The sequence below is a fragment of the Lygodium microphyllum genome, chromosome 5 (genome assembly GCF_053477565.2).
Source record: "Lygodium microphyllum isolate KBCC chromosome 5, Lygodium_microphyllum_v1.1.10, whole genome shotgun sequence".
Classification (NCBI taxonomy): domain Eukaryota; kingdom Viridiplantae; phylum Streptophyta; class Polypodiopsida; order Schizaeales; family Lygodiaceae; genus Lygodium; species Lygodium microphyllum.
Window position 1 is genome coordinate 35,051,384 of NC_141139.1, and position 17,745 is coordinate 35,069,128.

A 17,745-nucleotide genomic window follows, 5' to 3' on the forward strand; every position below is an offset into this window, starting at 1 on the left:
AGGAGCTTATGAATCAAGAGCTTGAAGATGAACACCATATTGGAGGGAAGAATGGCCACCTAATGCAGCAACATCCAATACTTCCAACTTTGCCTTGTCATTAGGGATTTCTTGGACTTCACCTCTCAAATCAGTTATATCAGAATGGCTAACTCAAATATAGTCAAAATTTGAACAAAGAGCAAGTATCTGTTTTAGTGTCTTATAATCATGATTGATAATTGCATAGTGTATAGTGCTATGGATGTATAGAAGCTATTGTGAGGTTCCATGTCAGTTTCATGAGATTCTTTCATCTCAGCATAGATGTGCTTATTCTTCCACACCTCCACAACCTTCTTTTCCCTCAGTTGTATCTCTTGATGCTTGTAACTCCTCAGATGATTTACGGATTTCCCCACAACGCAGCTCTTCAAAGCTAAGATATTTACATGAATCCTCTCAAAGGCTGAAAGCAGGAGCAAGAGAAGATTCTCACAAGCCTGGTCTTCCCCTTGTAGTACAGATATGGATTGTGACATAATGATCCTCAATGAAGATGAAGATTCGTCATTTTTTGAACCAGGGGCTTTTGTGCCTAATGGAGGCAATAGATTAGATTAGAAACATCCTAGATCTGTAAGATATTAGGATTCTTTCCAGCCTTAGCAAGGACATCACCAAACATTAAGATGATCCTCCACATGAAGTCTTCCTGAGGAGGTTTAGAATCCTTGAATGCCATATCAAATGGCGGGCGTGGATAGGCATTGTTAAAAGCTGCAAAGATGACTTATTGGACCTCGATTTCTTCATCTTCGTGTTTTCCTACACAGATGCACTAGCAATGTATTTGGTCTTTCTCTTTTTGTATAGAAAGGCATCCAAAATCAAGAAGTCAAAGACTGGACTAGAGGTGCATTTCTCAGACACATCTATTCAGTTCTCCACCGCTTAGTCAATGTTGTCTGCATCCAAGACACCTCAGCTAGCAGAGGGCCATTTGACCATGATGACTGGCCCAAGGGTGAGACCAATGGCTACTACTTCAAGACCAATGGCTACTGCTTCATAGTTGGCATTACCTTGCGTAGATTGACCATTTCCTAATGATCACCAGGGACTGGTTCTTGTATTCTCTTCACAAGGGGGACCTCTACAGCAAGACAACAAATTCCAAGAACAACTATTGTGGTCCTTTGAAACTCAGATAGTCCAACTTCACTATCTATTTGCAGTTTTACATTCACTTCCTGTAGTAGTGTCTTTGTTGAGTCAGATGCCTATTCTATTAGAGGAGAAGTTGCAAGAGTTGACAATCTAGCTGCAATAACACCTGTGCATAGAGCCTCAAAGCTTGCTCTAGTGATAAAGTGGTAGCATACTATGCAAGTTTATGACTGCTATACCACACATGATCACTAGCCTCTAGCTGTACCAAGATAGCAACATTATGTACAAGTTTGACTGTTGTGCCATAGGCTAAGGTTGAGAGGCAACAATTTAACTACCAATTAAGGGCCTTACCTCACACTGAGATAGCTTCATGCAAAGAATGTCATTGACATCATGCTCAGAATAACTGCAAAAAAATGTAAATGCCAACATCCCATACTCTTCTCTCCTACAATATTTGGAGAATTAAGGTCTCACTTCCAGTAGGATTATTGATATTTCACCCAAAATTGCTTCCAAGTAGGGAGTTTTGCCTCTCTTAAAGTAAGCATTCTATCTACAACAAGGCTCTCCAAAATTGGTAAGATTGAAGATTGTAGAGCTATGAGCTTCAATTTCAAAGCAACATCTTGGGGCTTTTGATGATGGCATATTTGTGGTAGCATGGAATCTTTAGTTACCCACTTAAATGCTTATGCTGATATGTTTACAACAATGTTTTGCAATTGTTGCAAAAATGATAAGATGATGCTCACATAGTCATTGCAAATGGTCATGTCAGCACTAGTTGATTCATCTTAGTAGTGATTCAATTCATACAATGATTGCAGGACATTACTCCTTCATTGCAATCACTAAAATGGATGGTATGGGACTTTTTTTATATTTTATTGATCATGAATTGATGTCTTGGTATCCTATAGAGCGCTCTCAATTCTATTTGTGATTATTCAAGGTTCAACAAGGTCAAAGTTGGATCTATAGACCTCTTATAGTCTCATTCAAAACATGACAAGTTGTAGACAGTTTTAGCCAGCCAACTTTGGGCTATCATATCTTTTTTTGACTTGCTTTGAATTTATTTTTAAGGGCTCCATTCAAAGAGAAAAGTGTTAGCTTCAATTTGAATCAAAAATTTTGTCAATCAGAGCTTTCAGTCTCAAAAGTTATGGCTGATTTAGTACCTATAGGTATTGCAGGACTGTACTTTTCATAGGCAGGGAAACAAAGCATTATGGGTCTAATTAGAGATGTTGGTTCTAATAGGTTGGATATTCCTTTGGTGGACATTATGGGTACCTTGGCAAATGCTTTTATGGCTTATGATGACTCTCAAATGGCATTGGAAGTAATAGATGTGAGTTTGGTTGGAGCAAGTACTTATCCATCACTTGCAACCACATACCTCTCAATTGCTGGCTGAAAAGCCTATCAAAGAGGTCATCCTAGTGGTGGTCTAAACTACCTACCTAACTTAGGAAAATTGGACGAGGACTTCCTACTAGGCGAGGACACCTATAGTTTGGTCATCATATTCTTCTTGTAACACATTTTCCTTTTAAGATTTCCATACTCGAGAGTGTAAAAATGAGGGACTTGAGCGTAGAGTGACCCAAGGAGAACAGGGCAGGTCAAGAAGTGGACTAGAGAGAGAGAAAGAGGAGAGAGAAGACTGCAGAAGAGAGAAGAAAGAGTGTAGAAGAGAAAGAAATAGAGTGATAAGGAGAGAGAAATACTCGAAAATGAGAGAGAAATATATGAAAGAGAAAGAAGCCATTGAATTTGTGAGCCAGGTGAGAGAAGAAGGACAATAATGAATTAATGTATCAAAAGATGAGAAAAAATTACATGTCCTCTCCTTTTATACCAATGTCAGTGTGACATGGCATGGCATCAATATTATTTATGCACTAAATCTTTATTCTTCCCAGCTTCTTACAATCCATGTGTTTGATTTTGTTTGTTCTTGATTTTCCATGTTGCATTCTCTCTGAAATATGAGAGAAAACCAAAAAATATGATGGTATAATAATTTTCCGCAAAACCCGCAAGTTGCGGTTTTTATAAAAATAATGGAATTTGGAGTTTTTGTTGAGTGTTTTGGGGTCATATGGGATGAAAATTGATATGTAAATAATGCTGAGTGTCCTCAATCAATGAGAATCCATAATTTTGAAATATCTCATTTTTATGAAGAAATAATTGGAAAAAAAGAGAAAATTTAGTTTTTACGCCTAAAAAATTAGAGAAAAATACATTTTATACTTGTGAGTGTATAAGAAGACTGGAGAATGAGGATCAAGCCTCAGTAAAGCCTTTTTTCTATGTTGTAGTGTGTTTTTAATCAATTTTTATATGAAAAATTACATAAAAATAAATCCTATATCTACCCAACGAATGCAAAGCCTAACCGGTAGGGGGAAGAGGGTTTATGAAAGTGGTTAGCTACTCAAAATGATTCAAATTCTGATTTATTTGTCTATGCACAACATGTAGGATGGATTATTGTTTGAATTAAGGAGACTCGTAGCAAGAAGAAATTCGCTGCTAGTCTTTATCAATGCCTCACGTATGCTTAGTTGGAAAATCATTGAAGAGTTATAAAATTCTTGAGCACAATGGTCATCCACACTTGCATTGAGCATAACATGGTATCAAACCTGGACGCATTGCAATTTTTTGCCAAATGTTAACCTACGTGGAGTGTGAAAGGAAACCCAAGCTGTAGGATAGATGAATGGTTTCTTGCGGCAAGCTTGGTAAAGAAAGATCAAATCTCCTAGATTGTTCAAAATATATAAGAGTGAAGATTGTTCATGTGTTCTTTATGTTAGAGCAGTGCATCGAGGGGCTAATCCTCTTGGTGTAGGAGAGATTGAGTGGGGCCACAGTATTTAATCAGATGGGTGCCTCCTCTATGTTTGTGTTATGTGGTGTACTATGCCAAGTTGTATGGGATGTCCCTCTGAGGAGTAAGGAAGGGTAATCGTTGGAATACGTTCTACTACAAATGCAATATCTATAGTAGCGATTAGGGCAGTGTGTCCCTTAGACACTCTTGGCCATGAGCCATATGGGGGTTGTCTTGAGTGTTATAGAGGCCCGGCTAGTGCCTATAGCCAGTGTCAAGCCCATTTTTTGTCCTGATAGGTGTTGACTACAACCCTAACACATAGGAAAGGTACCACCTTCCCCTAATATTCAATGTGAAAGCCAATCAACCTGAGGATTGCCTCAAGTTTCAAGGACTGCCTCAAGGTTTCTAAAGTATCTAAGTCATCTTTGAGCTTTATTCTATCCTCTTTTTAGAACTTTCTAATCAAATACAAGGAGTACTTACTATCGTCTAATATCCAAAGGCCCTTCAATTTGAGAGAGGACTATTTTTTGGCAATTATTGTAGAATGTTTTGTAGATATTGGTGGCATTATTGATGTTGAACACGAGTCTAGATATGCATTTCTTTTACTAAATATATGAATATTTGATTATGAGTTTATCAATGCACTTGAGGCCTTATCTATGCATTTGACCAAAGCAAAATATGTTGAGAAGAAATTACAGACTACTGATAAGGAGTTTGACAAGCTTCAAGAAAAACATCATCAATTAACTTATGGAATACAAGTAAACTAGAGAATGATAAAAATCAAATGGTAATACTTTATTTCATTTGCATGAGTATCCATAGATATTTTTTTTTTTTTCAATGTATTCTTTCTCACATCTCCTTTTCATCTTATATTCTTTTTCTCTAGTTGGAGATTGTATATGAGGATAATTTCTTGAAAAGAGGTAGAGGAGCAAGAAGTAGTGTGGCTCTATCAAGGATATTGTACTTGGACATTAGCTTTTTGGAAATGACCCTCATATTATTTTGATTTTACATAGCATTTTCTTAGAGGAGGCCTCATGGCCCATTCTTTGTATAAAAGTGCTTACAAGGCTTCTTGGTGTAGGGCCAATTTGCCTATGTGTGATCTAGATGAAAAGACACATATGACTCATGCATTCCCTCAAGCCAAGTCTACTCACAATCTCTCACTCCATGATATTTCCTACCATCTTGACTCACTCACTCAACTTGTCATGGATGAGAATCCGCAAACCACCTAGCAAGAAGACATCCAAAGAAAAATAGTTGATGTAGGGGAACTCACCATGTGTAGTCTAGATGTTTGTTGAGAGCTCCCAAGCTTCGATGACTCCATCAACAAACACTATTGTAAGCTTTGCAATTCTCGCTTAGTCATCCCCTTTGCATGCAAAGACTAGGTGTTCATTGCTTATTCCTCCAAGCTAATGCAAGTCTGCCTCTTCTCTCTCTCTCTCACTCTCACTCTCTCACTCTCTCTCCCAAGCTTGCTCTAGCTCTTTGTCTCTGCAACAAAGTCTCTACTCTTCCACCTCTCAAACTAGGAAGTTCCTAAGAAGGTGAGGAGAAGCAATGGACTTTTGATATATTAACCAAGAGCAAGCTCATAAGCTCTCAAAGACTCTCCTATCTCTTTAAGATCTTGCATGCAAGTGATGGTCACACAGAGAAGAAAACAAGACTATGAAGAAGAAAAGAGATAAGCCTACTTTGCATTAGTCAATGCAATAGTTGCAATAAGGTTTTTCTTACCATGTATATGTTACCTTTGATTTAAGATTTGGGTTGGGCCTTTGTTTCAAGGATATCCACTGCATGTGGTCTCTTCATGCCTACCTATAGAGTCCACTAACTATTTAGACATCCTAACTCACTCCACTTGCACACACTTAAATACACATCAATTTTCAATTTGCATGAGAGTGAGCCCAATGCTCAAGGACGATTTTATAAAAATAATTTACAATTCGCACAGGAGCAAGCCTGATGCTTGAGAATGATTTTGTAAAAAATCATTTGAACCTTCTTGGTATAACACTATATTAGAAAATTGGGAAATTTTCATATAGTTTGGGAATTTATAATATAGTTAATATTTGTCTGCATGATGAAATCTTGTCCCCTTACTTAAAAGTGGATTCTACCCTAATTACTATATAGGATTTCTTTCCAAGTCCCACTTTGAAGCATGGGCTAAGATTTAGCCACATGGTCAAATCTTTACCCCTTATTTGAAAATGAAACTTGAGAGATTCCCAAATTCTCTAATACAATGTCGTATCAATTTTAATTCTTGATTCATTTGGATCACCCAATCCCTTCGTTTTTTTTCATCTTTTTTCTCTCTTGATGAGTGATTTTTGCTCCAGGCTTATTCAAAGCATCTAGTAATTCACTATGTCTGATTGAATGCCTTATCTCATGCTGACATAAGGTATTATTCAAGGTACTATAGGTTCCTATTTTGTAAGAATCCTCTTCATAATCATCCCAATGAATATCTCCAACATTAGGGCCCTTGGAGAGAGTACACAAGACTCTGCAAAATATATCTCAACAACTAAATTTTCCAAGGGATGTTCATGCAAATGCATTGAATCTCTAAATTGATTTCCTTTATGGAAATTACACAGCACGACTGTCAGAATCTGAGCAAGGAGTAGAGAATACACAACAAATATGAGAAAAATAGAGTTCACTTTAATTTCAAACAAATTGATACAAAGATAGCTCTATCCATTGTGAAGCTTAGATGGCAATCCATATAGATGATAGGCGAAGAGCTTAAGGGCTCCTTAAGGGTAGCTGGAAGAACTTTGAAAGGATGAAAGATAGATTGTCAATGTCTTTATAGGGGACTTCCTTTTATAGCTTGGGAAGGTAATCTAGTCGGAATGTTTGACCATATTATGAACCTTCCCTAGTTGGCCAAATAATATTCCTTTTACCATCGGTGGGTTGAGGGTAGTGCCTTAAGACCCTTGTCAAGGGGCCACTGGCCCCCTTGAGATCCCCTAGCTAAGGGTTGCTTTTGTGGCCCTCGAATCCCACAATAGGGGCCCTTGATAACTCCCACACCTTGCAACTCAATTCATTGTACAATGCCTTGAGTTGCTACCAACATAACTAATATATCTAGCCCAAAGGCTAGATCCACAAAGGTTACCCTTTTACCATCCGGTCACAGACCTCATTTGATATACAATTCAGGACCCACCCATTGTTTATTCTCACACATGACTTCTCCTCATAATGGGGACCTTACAACTTTGAAAACCATAGATCATTGGTGGTACCCAACGAGGGTGGGGCATTGAGCATATTTAACATCCTTTACTTTGGTACCCTACCTTTTTAGAGTGTAGTTGTCAGAGAGAGAACTAGGGAGAGAGAAAGAAGAGAGAGAAAGACTGCAGAGGAGAGAGAAAGACTGCAGGAAGAGAGAGAAATAGAGTGACGAGGAGAGAGAAAGACTAGAATTGGAGAGAGAAAGACAGGAAAGGTGAAGAAGCCATGGAAGCTTGGAGCAAGAAGGGAGAGAAAGATTGTAATTGTATTGATATGTCAAAAAGATGTGAAAAATTACAACTTCTCTCCTTATATACCAGTGTCAGTGTGACATGGCATATTATTAACATTCTAAGTATTCCCAGCTTCTTACAATCCATCCCTTCCCAAAAGTTTTTGTCCCCAAAAACAAAACTAGAAAGAGCTAAAGAAAAGATGGATAGAACAGAGTACTACTCTGTTTTACAGCTTAACAAATAGGGAATGAATGAAGAATTTATCATTACAAGGGCTGAATTTGAAGTACGAAAAGTGGACCCTGCTATATACATGATTTGAAGAACCTTAGAAGCCATTGGAGCCATAGAATCTTCAACAAATAGTTCCAGAAGAAAGTAGACAGCTTGCTGGAATAACAGTCCCTGCTGGACCAAATCAGCCATAACTTTTGATAGAAGTGTCCAAATGAAATGTACCACATATCAAAACGAAGCTCTTGAAGAGTACTTTAAGCTCATGTAGATAGCTCAATTCTGAAAATGAAGTACGACAAAAACTGTTCTAAAACAGCGTGCTGTCCTGAACCAGTCTGCACCAATACTAGCTCCATAAGCAATAGGCTTCAGCCACTAATGTATCCTTCAAGTATGGATACTCATCCAATATTGAATCAGGTCTCCAAGAAGCCTCTTCAGAGGGTAAACCTCTCCATTTAATCAAATATTCCACAATAGAACGTGATCGAAGCTTCTTTTCACGCTGACCTATGACAGCCTCTGGGATGTACTGAACAATACCATCTTCATCAATAGGTGGCAGCTCATCAACTAAATCCACTGGATCACCATAATAGGGCTTGAGCTGACTAACATGGAAGACGTTATGAATCTTTGTAGAAGAGGGAAGCTCTAGTCTGTATGCCAAATCTCCAATCCGCTTAAGGATCCTGTAAGGGCCATAGAATCTGTGGGCAAGCTTATTACTGGATCCATCTTTCAATGTAGAATACTTGGATTTGGGCACCTTCAACAAAACCAGCTCTCCTTCCTGGAACTCTAAAGGCCTCCTCTTCTCATCAGCATACATCTTCATCTGATCTTGAGCCTTCCTTAGATTCACCTTGCATTGCTGAAGAAGGGTCTGCATTCTATCCAACTCTTCCTTCCCATGAGGGTTGATCTTTTCGTTAAAAATGACTGTGGGTAAGGGCACCTTGTAACCATACAAAGCCTCAAAGGGTGAAACTCCTATGCTCGCATGAGTGGAATTATTATAAGCAAACTCAGCCAGGTGTAACCAAGAATCCCATGAGGTTTGGACATCATAGCAAAAATGGCGAAGATAAGTCTCCAACCATTTATTAACTCTCTCTGTCTGTCCATCAGTTTGGGGATGATAAGCCGTAGATGAAGCCAACTTGGTACCCATAGATGTAAATACCGCTTGCCAAAAGTTACTCATAAACTTTGAGTCCCTATCATGGACAATCACCTGCGGTAATCCATGCAATCTGAAAATATGCTCCATAAACTGGTTGGCCACCTGAGAAGCAGTAAACTGAATTTTTGTTGGGATAAAATGAGCTGCTTTGGTGAGTCTGTCAACCACCACATAAATGCTATTCCACCCCTTCTTGGTAGTAGGTAAGCCAGTGATAAAGTCCATAGTAATATGAGTCCATTTACCCGTAGGAATAGGCAATGGCTGCAATAAACCTCCTGGCTTATGGGTGCTATCCTTATTTTGCTGACAAGGCATACACTTCATAACGAAGTCCTTGACATCTTTCCACAGTCCTTTCCAATAAAAGCTCTTGCTGATCCTGTCATAAGTCTTGAAAACTCCCAAGTGTCCAGCTAAAGGCGAAGAATGCATCTCCTCCATAATTTTTCGCTTGAAGGAAGAAGTAGAGGGAATAACAATCTTGCCCTTCCACCAAATAAGACCATTTTTAAGCTGGTAGTGCGAGTTTTCTTCCATGAGACCTTGCTGTAATTTCTGAAAGATTTGGCTGAATTCCTCATCTAAGAGATATGCCTCTTGTAGCTCTTCAATCCAATCACTATGTAATTCCGTCATGGCTGATACTTTGCAGGCCCACATACGAGAGAGAGAATCAGCCACTATGTTATCTTTGCCCCTTGTATGAGTGATGTCAAAGTCATAATTTTGTAATGTTGCTACCCATCGTCGTTGCTTTGGAGTAAGATTTGACTGAGTAAGGAAATACTTGAGTACGCGATGATCACTATGTACTCTGAATCGGCTGCCATATAAGTAATGGTGCCATTTCTTGATTGCATGCAGAATAGCCAACATTTCCTGATCATAAACATTCATGGCCATCTCCTTATCAGTAAGCTTACGGCTTTCAAATGCAATTACTCCATGCTCCTGAAGCAAAACAGCCCCAATGCCACGGCCACTAGCATCACATTGTATAGTAAACTCTTTAGAGAAATCCGGGCATACAAGAATAGGAGCGGAGGTAAGTAATTCCTTTAACTGGTTGAAGCTGCTATCTGCAAGAGAATCCCAAAAGAAAGCCTCTTTCTTCAACCTGTCAGTTAAAGGGGCTGCAATTGCCGCATAATGCTTTATAAATCTGCGATAGAATGAAGATAGACCAAGAAATCCTCTAAGAGAGGTAGTAGTAGTAGGCGTTGGCCAATCTTTTATGCATTGCACCTTCTTGGGATCAGCCTGTATTCCTTTTTCACTGACTATATGTCCCAAGTATTCCACTTCAGTCTGCATGAAAGAACACTTCTTCTCCTTAGCAAAAAGCCTATGATGTCTCAACACATCAAAAACCCTCCTCATATGCGACAAATGATCCTGAAAAGTCTTGCTGTAGATCAAAATGTCGTCGAAGAATACCAAGACAAACTGAAAGAGGAAAGGTTGTAGAATCTTATTCATCAAGCTTTGAAAGGTAGCTGGAGCGTTTGTAAGGCCGAATGGCATCACCAAGAAATGGTAAAGCCCACGATCAGTCCTAAAAGCAGTCTTGACCTCATCACCCTCTCTCATGCGAATCTGATGATACCCTGATCTCAAATCAATCTTCGTGAAGAATCGAGCCCCCTTAAGCTCATCAAGCAAATCATCTATCCTGGGTATAGGATACCTGTTCTTCACTGTTATCTTGTTAAGATCCCTGTAGTCAATGCACATTCTGAAAGATCCATCTTTCTTTTTGACTAACAGGACTGGGGATGCATACGGTGAAGAACTTGGTTCAATGAATCCCATTTCAAGAAGCTCTTTGATTTGCTTGGCTACTTCCTCTCGTTCGCATTTTGATAGTCTGTAAGGTGGCTTATTGATCGTCTTTGAGTTGGGTTCCAAATCAATGGGGTGATCCACCGCTCTCTTAGGAGGCAATGAAGTAGGTACTTCAAATAGATCTCTGTACTCCTCAAGAAGAGCTGTCAAGGCTGGATGGTTTGCTGAATTTTTGGGCTGATCCTGTGTTTCTTTGTTCAAATGCAATACAAATATCTGTGAGCGCTTCTTGTACTCTTTCTTGAGTTGTTGAATGGTGATAAGCTGAAAATCAGATTTACTAGGGATCCCCTGTAAACGGATGAGCTGTCCATTGGAGAAAAACTCCATATATAACTGTGAGAAATCCATAGTAATCCTGCCTAAGGTCATCAACCAGTCACAACCAAGTACAATATCTATGGGCCCCATTTCCAAAGTGATCAGGTTTACTTTGACTTCAAAATTTTCAGCCATCAGCAAAGAAACCTGTGGACAAATCTGTGTGCTGATTTCCTCTTCACCATTAGCCACTTGTACTCTAATGGGCTGCTGTAAGTCGGTGGGAACACAATTCAACTTGTACAAAATGGATTTATTGACAAAACTGTGGGTACTGCCACTATCTATCAGGATGAACACTGGCTTTCCACATATGCTTCCCTTCATACGAAGTGTATTAGGGTTCTTAGATCCCGTCCAAGCATCCATAGAGATAGAACAATTAGTGGCAGCAGGCAACTCATTACAAAATCCACCAGGATCAAATGGAATATCACCGCCTGGATCAAAAGGAAAAGAGTCAGATGGATCATAGAAGTACTCCTGTCCACCATCATCCTCGAAATCTTCATTTTCAGCATTGATTGGGACTGCATTAACTTCATCTATGTCATTTTCAAGGTCCTCAAGAACTAGCATACTCTGAATTTTTGGCTTGGCATTTTTGTATACACACTTTGAAGCATGGTCAGGAGTATACTTTTCTCCACACTTGAAGCATAAGCCTTTGTCCTTTCTTTCCTTATAAAGATCCATGGGAATATTTCTAGAATTTGTATTGGCTGAAGTAGACTTAGGCTTATTGTCACCTTGCTTAAATTCAACCTTTGGACTGTTTGCTGTCCTGAAATTGCCTTGAAGCCTAGAAGCATTAAATGGGGGATAAGTTGGTATCCGTAAGCTTCCACTAGGCATATGGTTGCTGCCATAATTGTTACCAACTTGCCCTTGCTTTAAAACAGTCCTTGGCTGTCCATAACTTGGCTGAAATGAAGACTCTTTCCTATACTTCCTTCCAAAGCGCTCTGCAAGCTCAATAGCCTTGAAAAGTGAAGTAGGATTTTGCGCCATAACATCAGCTGACAAGGATGGTTCCAAACCATACATGAACTTGTGTAACTTGGCCTCATCACTGATGTTTTCCACATACATGGTCAAGTTGAGGAATTGGTTTGTATATTCCCTTACACTTAGGCTCCTTTGTTCCAAGTTGTACCATCTTCGTTCTAACTTCTCTTTCTCAAGAGGTGAAACAAAGACTTCAGCCATAAGTGCCTTGAAAGCTTCCCAATTCTCAATAAGTACATTCTCTTTCTTGATATACCTCCACCAAGTGTGAGCAAATCCTTCTAAGTGCAAGGAGGCAAAGTGTATCTTCATAACATCAGTTTTAGGAAATATATCAAAATAAGACTCCATCTTAGAGGTCCATTCCTCTAATTCTGATGGTGAAGATGACTGGCCATTGAATTTGGATAAAACAATTTTGTCCTTGAATTCTCTATCATGGAAGGGTTGCTGTCCCAAAACTGGCTGATCAGAATTTCCAAGTACAGAACCCCCAAAATGAGATTGAAATCTTCCAACAGGTGGCTGAGAATTACCCTGTAATCTTCCTGTTGGTAAAGCACCCCTAGAATGCTGTGTATGCAGTCCAAAAGCTTGAGTATTGGCACCGTTCAAACTGCCCAAATAGTCATCATGCCTTTGTGAAGCTTCTCCCACTTCATATTGACTATTGGGTATGCCTCTTCTTCCTATGATTCCATCTCCATGACCATTTTGGTTGGATGGCTGAAGTGGAACTGAAGGATCAGTATTTGAACAGGCCTTTTCATTAGCTTCTTTTGATGCCACTTGTAATTGTAAAAGTTTAGAGACTTGTGCCATGAGTAGTTCATTGGACATTACCAATCTATCAATGGAAGCCTTAGTCTGATCAGTAGATTGAACCATCTGATCCATTCTTGATAGCATGGCCTCATGTCGCTCTCTATGCCTTAGTTCATGGGCACACAAAGTATCATTGAGCATGCTAATTTCTCCTTGTTGAGGCTCTTCAGGGTTCTCTTGAAATGTGCTTTCCATCATAGAATCCCTGATTTGCTGTGCATAGTCCTCCTGGACCTTATTTTTGCCTTTATGCCCTGCCATAATAGTGCAGTCCTGCAGTACCCCCTGTCAGTAAAACGGCTATAACTTTGGCTAGAAAACTCCGATTGCAAAACTTTTTTGTGCGAATCGAAGCTTACAATGCCCTCTTCGAGATGAGCTATAGCACGCTATAACAGGTTTAGGACAGAAAATTCTGTAACTGACTTTCAGAGTCTGAACTGTCCAGTCCTGCACCCTGTTTAGACCTGTAAGTGCCCTGTTTTGACCCTGTAATGCAAGAAAGTAACCTCCAAAGGCTACCAAACCCTGCAAAGGGGTATATAGGACCTGTGGGTACCCTGTAGTACCTGCACCTGTACTTCAGTATCAAAGGGTGTACCTGTATCCACCTGTAAATACCCTGTGGGTAACCTGAAAATGCCCTGTTTTACCCTGTTTTACTCCAATAGGTACTTGAGTCGTTGGAAAGTCTTCAATCTTCAATTCTCCACTCGCTGTACCTGTGTGAGGGATAAAACGGCAGGACGGGCTCCCTACACGGGCTCCGAATCACCGGGAGGTGGGCAAAGTTCCCCCCGGGTCGGTTGGTTGCACCCCTTCGGGATCTTCGATAGTGAGGGAGGGTCACCTCTCTTTTGTCCCACTATCTCCCCCGGCATCCACCTTTTTCCTCGGTGGGAATATCAACATGGCAGAGGCTAGTGTACTAAGCAATCAGCATGATATGCATTTGGAAAATATTCATTCAGCCTTTCATGAGATGCAATTGATTGAGATAAAAGAACTTGAGATGGGAGAAGGGTTTACCTATGCAATTCAGTGACTCACTGATTGCTAGTACTTACCCTTTTACAATATTTCAGCTTGGATAAGAGAGAATTTCAACAAAACAGATCAAGGTTATGCATCAAGCTGATCAAATGTTACCTAAGATGAGTAATGGTTTTGAATCAAAAGGAATTCAATGAAATAGGCTGAAATTGAAGAAAATTAATACTATTCTCTGATCTATTGATCAATTCAGTGAATTAATTGATCAATAACCTCTCATCAACAAGTGGAAAAGCCATTAGCAATAGGATTATTGAGAGATTTCAGAGATTAGCAAAAGAAAATACCTCCATTAAGCTTGAAAATGATGATGGATATCAGCTTTAACCCGATTGATGCAAGAGTTCTTCATAATCCACCATGAATCCAACATAAAGCTTGAAATCTCCATGAAATCAGTCCATACATGCTTCAATATGATGAAATCCTTGAAAGATCAATACTCCAGCCTTGCTTGAACACTTGAACTTCAAAGATTCAAGCTCTCTGATGAAAAGCCCCAAAATATTCCTTCCATTTGAGCTTCATTGACATGCACGGGCTGAAATCTCTTCAATGTCTTCAATCTTGAAGTCTATCCAGCTTGTATTCAGCTTTAGAGAAGCCTTGAAGGTCGGGAAAGTCCAAAATCATGAGAAATTTGAGCTTCCATGTCTGTGGCTATGGCTGCCCTGCTGTGTATTAGGGTTTTGAACAGAGAAATGGCTGATGAGAGTTCCCCTGGGGCTGAAAGTTGATGTAATCCATTGTTTGATGAAGCCTTAAGAGTCTTTGATCGGTGAGCTGAGCATTTGGAGCAGCAGAGCAGTGAGAAGAGGGCAGGAAGATCAGCGCAATTTGCGGCGCATTTTTCGGGCAGTTCTGGGCTGGTCTTCAGCAGCAGGCATCAACAATGGTGCTCCTCCTGTAGCTTAGGCAACAAAGATTCTTTACCCTATGGTTTGGCAGTGAGATATTCAGCACAGAGAGAGAGATTTGTGAAGATTCTTGACATCCACCATGGAAGCTTCAGCCAAAAGCTTGAAGGAGAGAGAGAGAAGCTTTCTTTTGAAAAGTAACTGGAGTTTAGTCTGTAACTAAGCCCGGTTAACCATTCTTTACCCTAGTTACCTCCATTTTTGCATAAAATTTGATGACGTCCAGCCATTTAAGCCTTTACCCGCCATATCTGACCTTGGATAACTCCAGATGTAGTCATTGCTAACTGTAGTTGTCCTGCAGCACTCCACTAGTCACTGTCTTGTACCATTTTTGTCTGAAATTGGTTTTGAAATAGGAAAATGAGAGTGAAAATGGAAGAAAATAATGGATCAAAGACTGAAGCTCTGATACCACTTGTCAGAGAGAGAACTAGGGAGAGAGAAAGAAGAGAGAGAAAGACTGCAGAGGAGAGAGAAAGACTGCAGGAAGAGAGAGAAATAGAGTGACGAGGAGAGAGAAAGACTAGAATTGGAGAGAGAAAGACAGGAAAGGTGAAGAAGCCATGGAAGCTTGGAGCAAGAAGGGAGAGAAAGATTGTAATTGTATTGATATGTCAAAAAGATGTGAAAAATTACAACTTCTCTCCTTATATACCAGTGTCAGTGTGACATGGCATATTATTAACATTCTAAGTATTCCCAGCTTCTTACAGTAGTCCTCCAGTATACCTACAGTCACTAAATCTACTATGACTTTTGCTAGAGAGCTTTGATTGACAAACTTTTATTATTCAAATTGAGCACTTTGCAATTAAGATTAGGATGTAAAATTTTATATCAACTTAAAGTTTGTGATAGAAACTATCCAAGAGATGTCCTATCTAAATGACCCTATGGGAGACCCATAAGTCCAATTTTAGCCCTATTTAACCCTATAGGTTTACTGTTTGGGCTAGGCAAACATTGTAGGACATGGAGGCACCTATCTATAACTTGTGAGAAGCAATTAATTACCTATACCACCTATCATCAGTCTTGGAAATGGAAAAATTGTTTTCATCTTTATAACTTGTAATGAGCTAAAAAACAATTTGTAAACCAATGTAGGGTTGGAAATAGGCTTGAATATTCATTGATAGAGTTATATTTAATCCTCCATACACTATACCTATGTGAGGGAAGGATAAAATGGCTCCCTACATGGGCTTTGAATCACTAAGAGGAGGGCAAAGTTCCCGGGTCAATTGGTTGCACCTCTTTGTGATCTTCAATCGTAAGGGAGGATCGCCTCTCTTTTGTCCTACTATCTCCCTTGAAATCCACCTTTTCCTTGATGGGTATCTCAACATAGCTGTGGCATTCTACTCTAATCAACCAACATGATATGCATTATTTGAAATATTCATTTAGCTCATTCCATGTAATGCAGTAGGACGAAAATGGAATCAGAAATAGAAGATAAGAAGAGGGTTTTACCATGTAGTGAGTATAAGATGTAAGAGGATGAATTTTTCACTATTCATTGAGTAATATAAATCATATTCTTCTCTAACCTTCTTACTTTTAATCTCCATGGCTTTCCCTTCTTTCTTTCTTATCTTTCTATCTTTTTCTCTCTATTTCTAGTCTTTCTCTCCTCGAATAGACTTTCTCTCTTCTATTCACAATTTCTCTCTCCTTAAACAAAATTTATCTCTCCTATTCTAAACTTCTCTCTCCTTTGAGTTTCCTTCCTTACAATGATTGTCTTCTAGAGATGGACTGACTAGTCAACCTAGTATACATTGTAGCAAAGGCCAAGTAACATTGAAGAATCTTTTTGGGAAAATAGTTTAATCATAAGGGAACTTGGGTAAACCTAGAATCCAACTAGCCAAGGCAAAAATAATTCTAAAAGGATTGAGTAAAGGCTTCTTGTTTTTTTTATCAAGCTTTATAAGATAGAGCACACTAAGGATGATGATGAATCTTTTGAGCTAAGTGAATATGATGATATGTTTCTAGATGAATAATTGAGTTTCCACCTCATTGAGAAGTATACCATGAAAATAAGCTTACATTTGGGGCATAACACAAGAAGTTTATACAAGATGGCTATTTCTAGAGAAAAGTTGAAGCAACTATTAGACTAGGGTTTCATGTGGCCTAGCAATTTATGCTAGGGTACTCCTGTTCTCTTCTAGATAAAAAAAACATGGAACCCTCAAACTTTGTATAAGTTATAATGGATTGAACCAAGTGACCATAAAAGATAAATACTCTATTCCCTAGATTGATGAGTTGCTAGATAGGCTATAAGCTATTGTGATCTTCTCAAAGATAAATTTAAGACGAGTAAAGTTATTTAGTGAGCCTTTCATTTGGAATTTTTGTAGCTATCCTTGGGAATTTTCTAAGAGCATTGTGGGCTCCTTAGAATTTTTGCATGATAGTTTAGAGTGCAAGGAGTGTTAAATAGATTTTTTGCATGATAATTTAGAGTTTTTAAGATTGTTGACTAGAGTTTCACATGATAGTCTAGAGTTCAATTAGATTACATTTTCCTTGATTTAGTTGAGTTAGATATATAGACTTGTTAAATTCCCACAGTCCTTGTCATGCTAGTACCATGATGGTGGTTTTTCAAATGCAAAGTGATTTATATTACCATTAACACGTTGATTCATGGCACTACTTAGCATCACTATGATTTGAAGGTGGCTAGCATGCCATATATACAAGCCATTGATTGTAGATGCTAAAGTATCCCTCTAGCAACATGCAGTAGAGGTCCAATTCAACACACACTTTTTC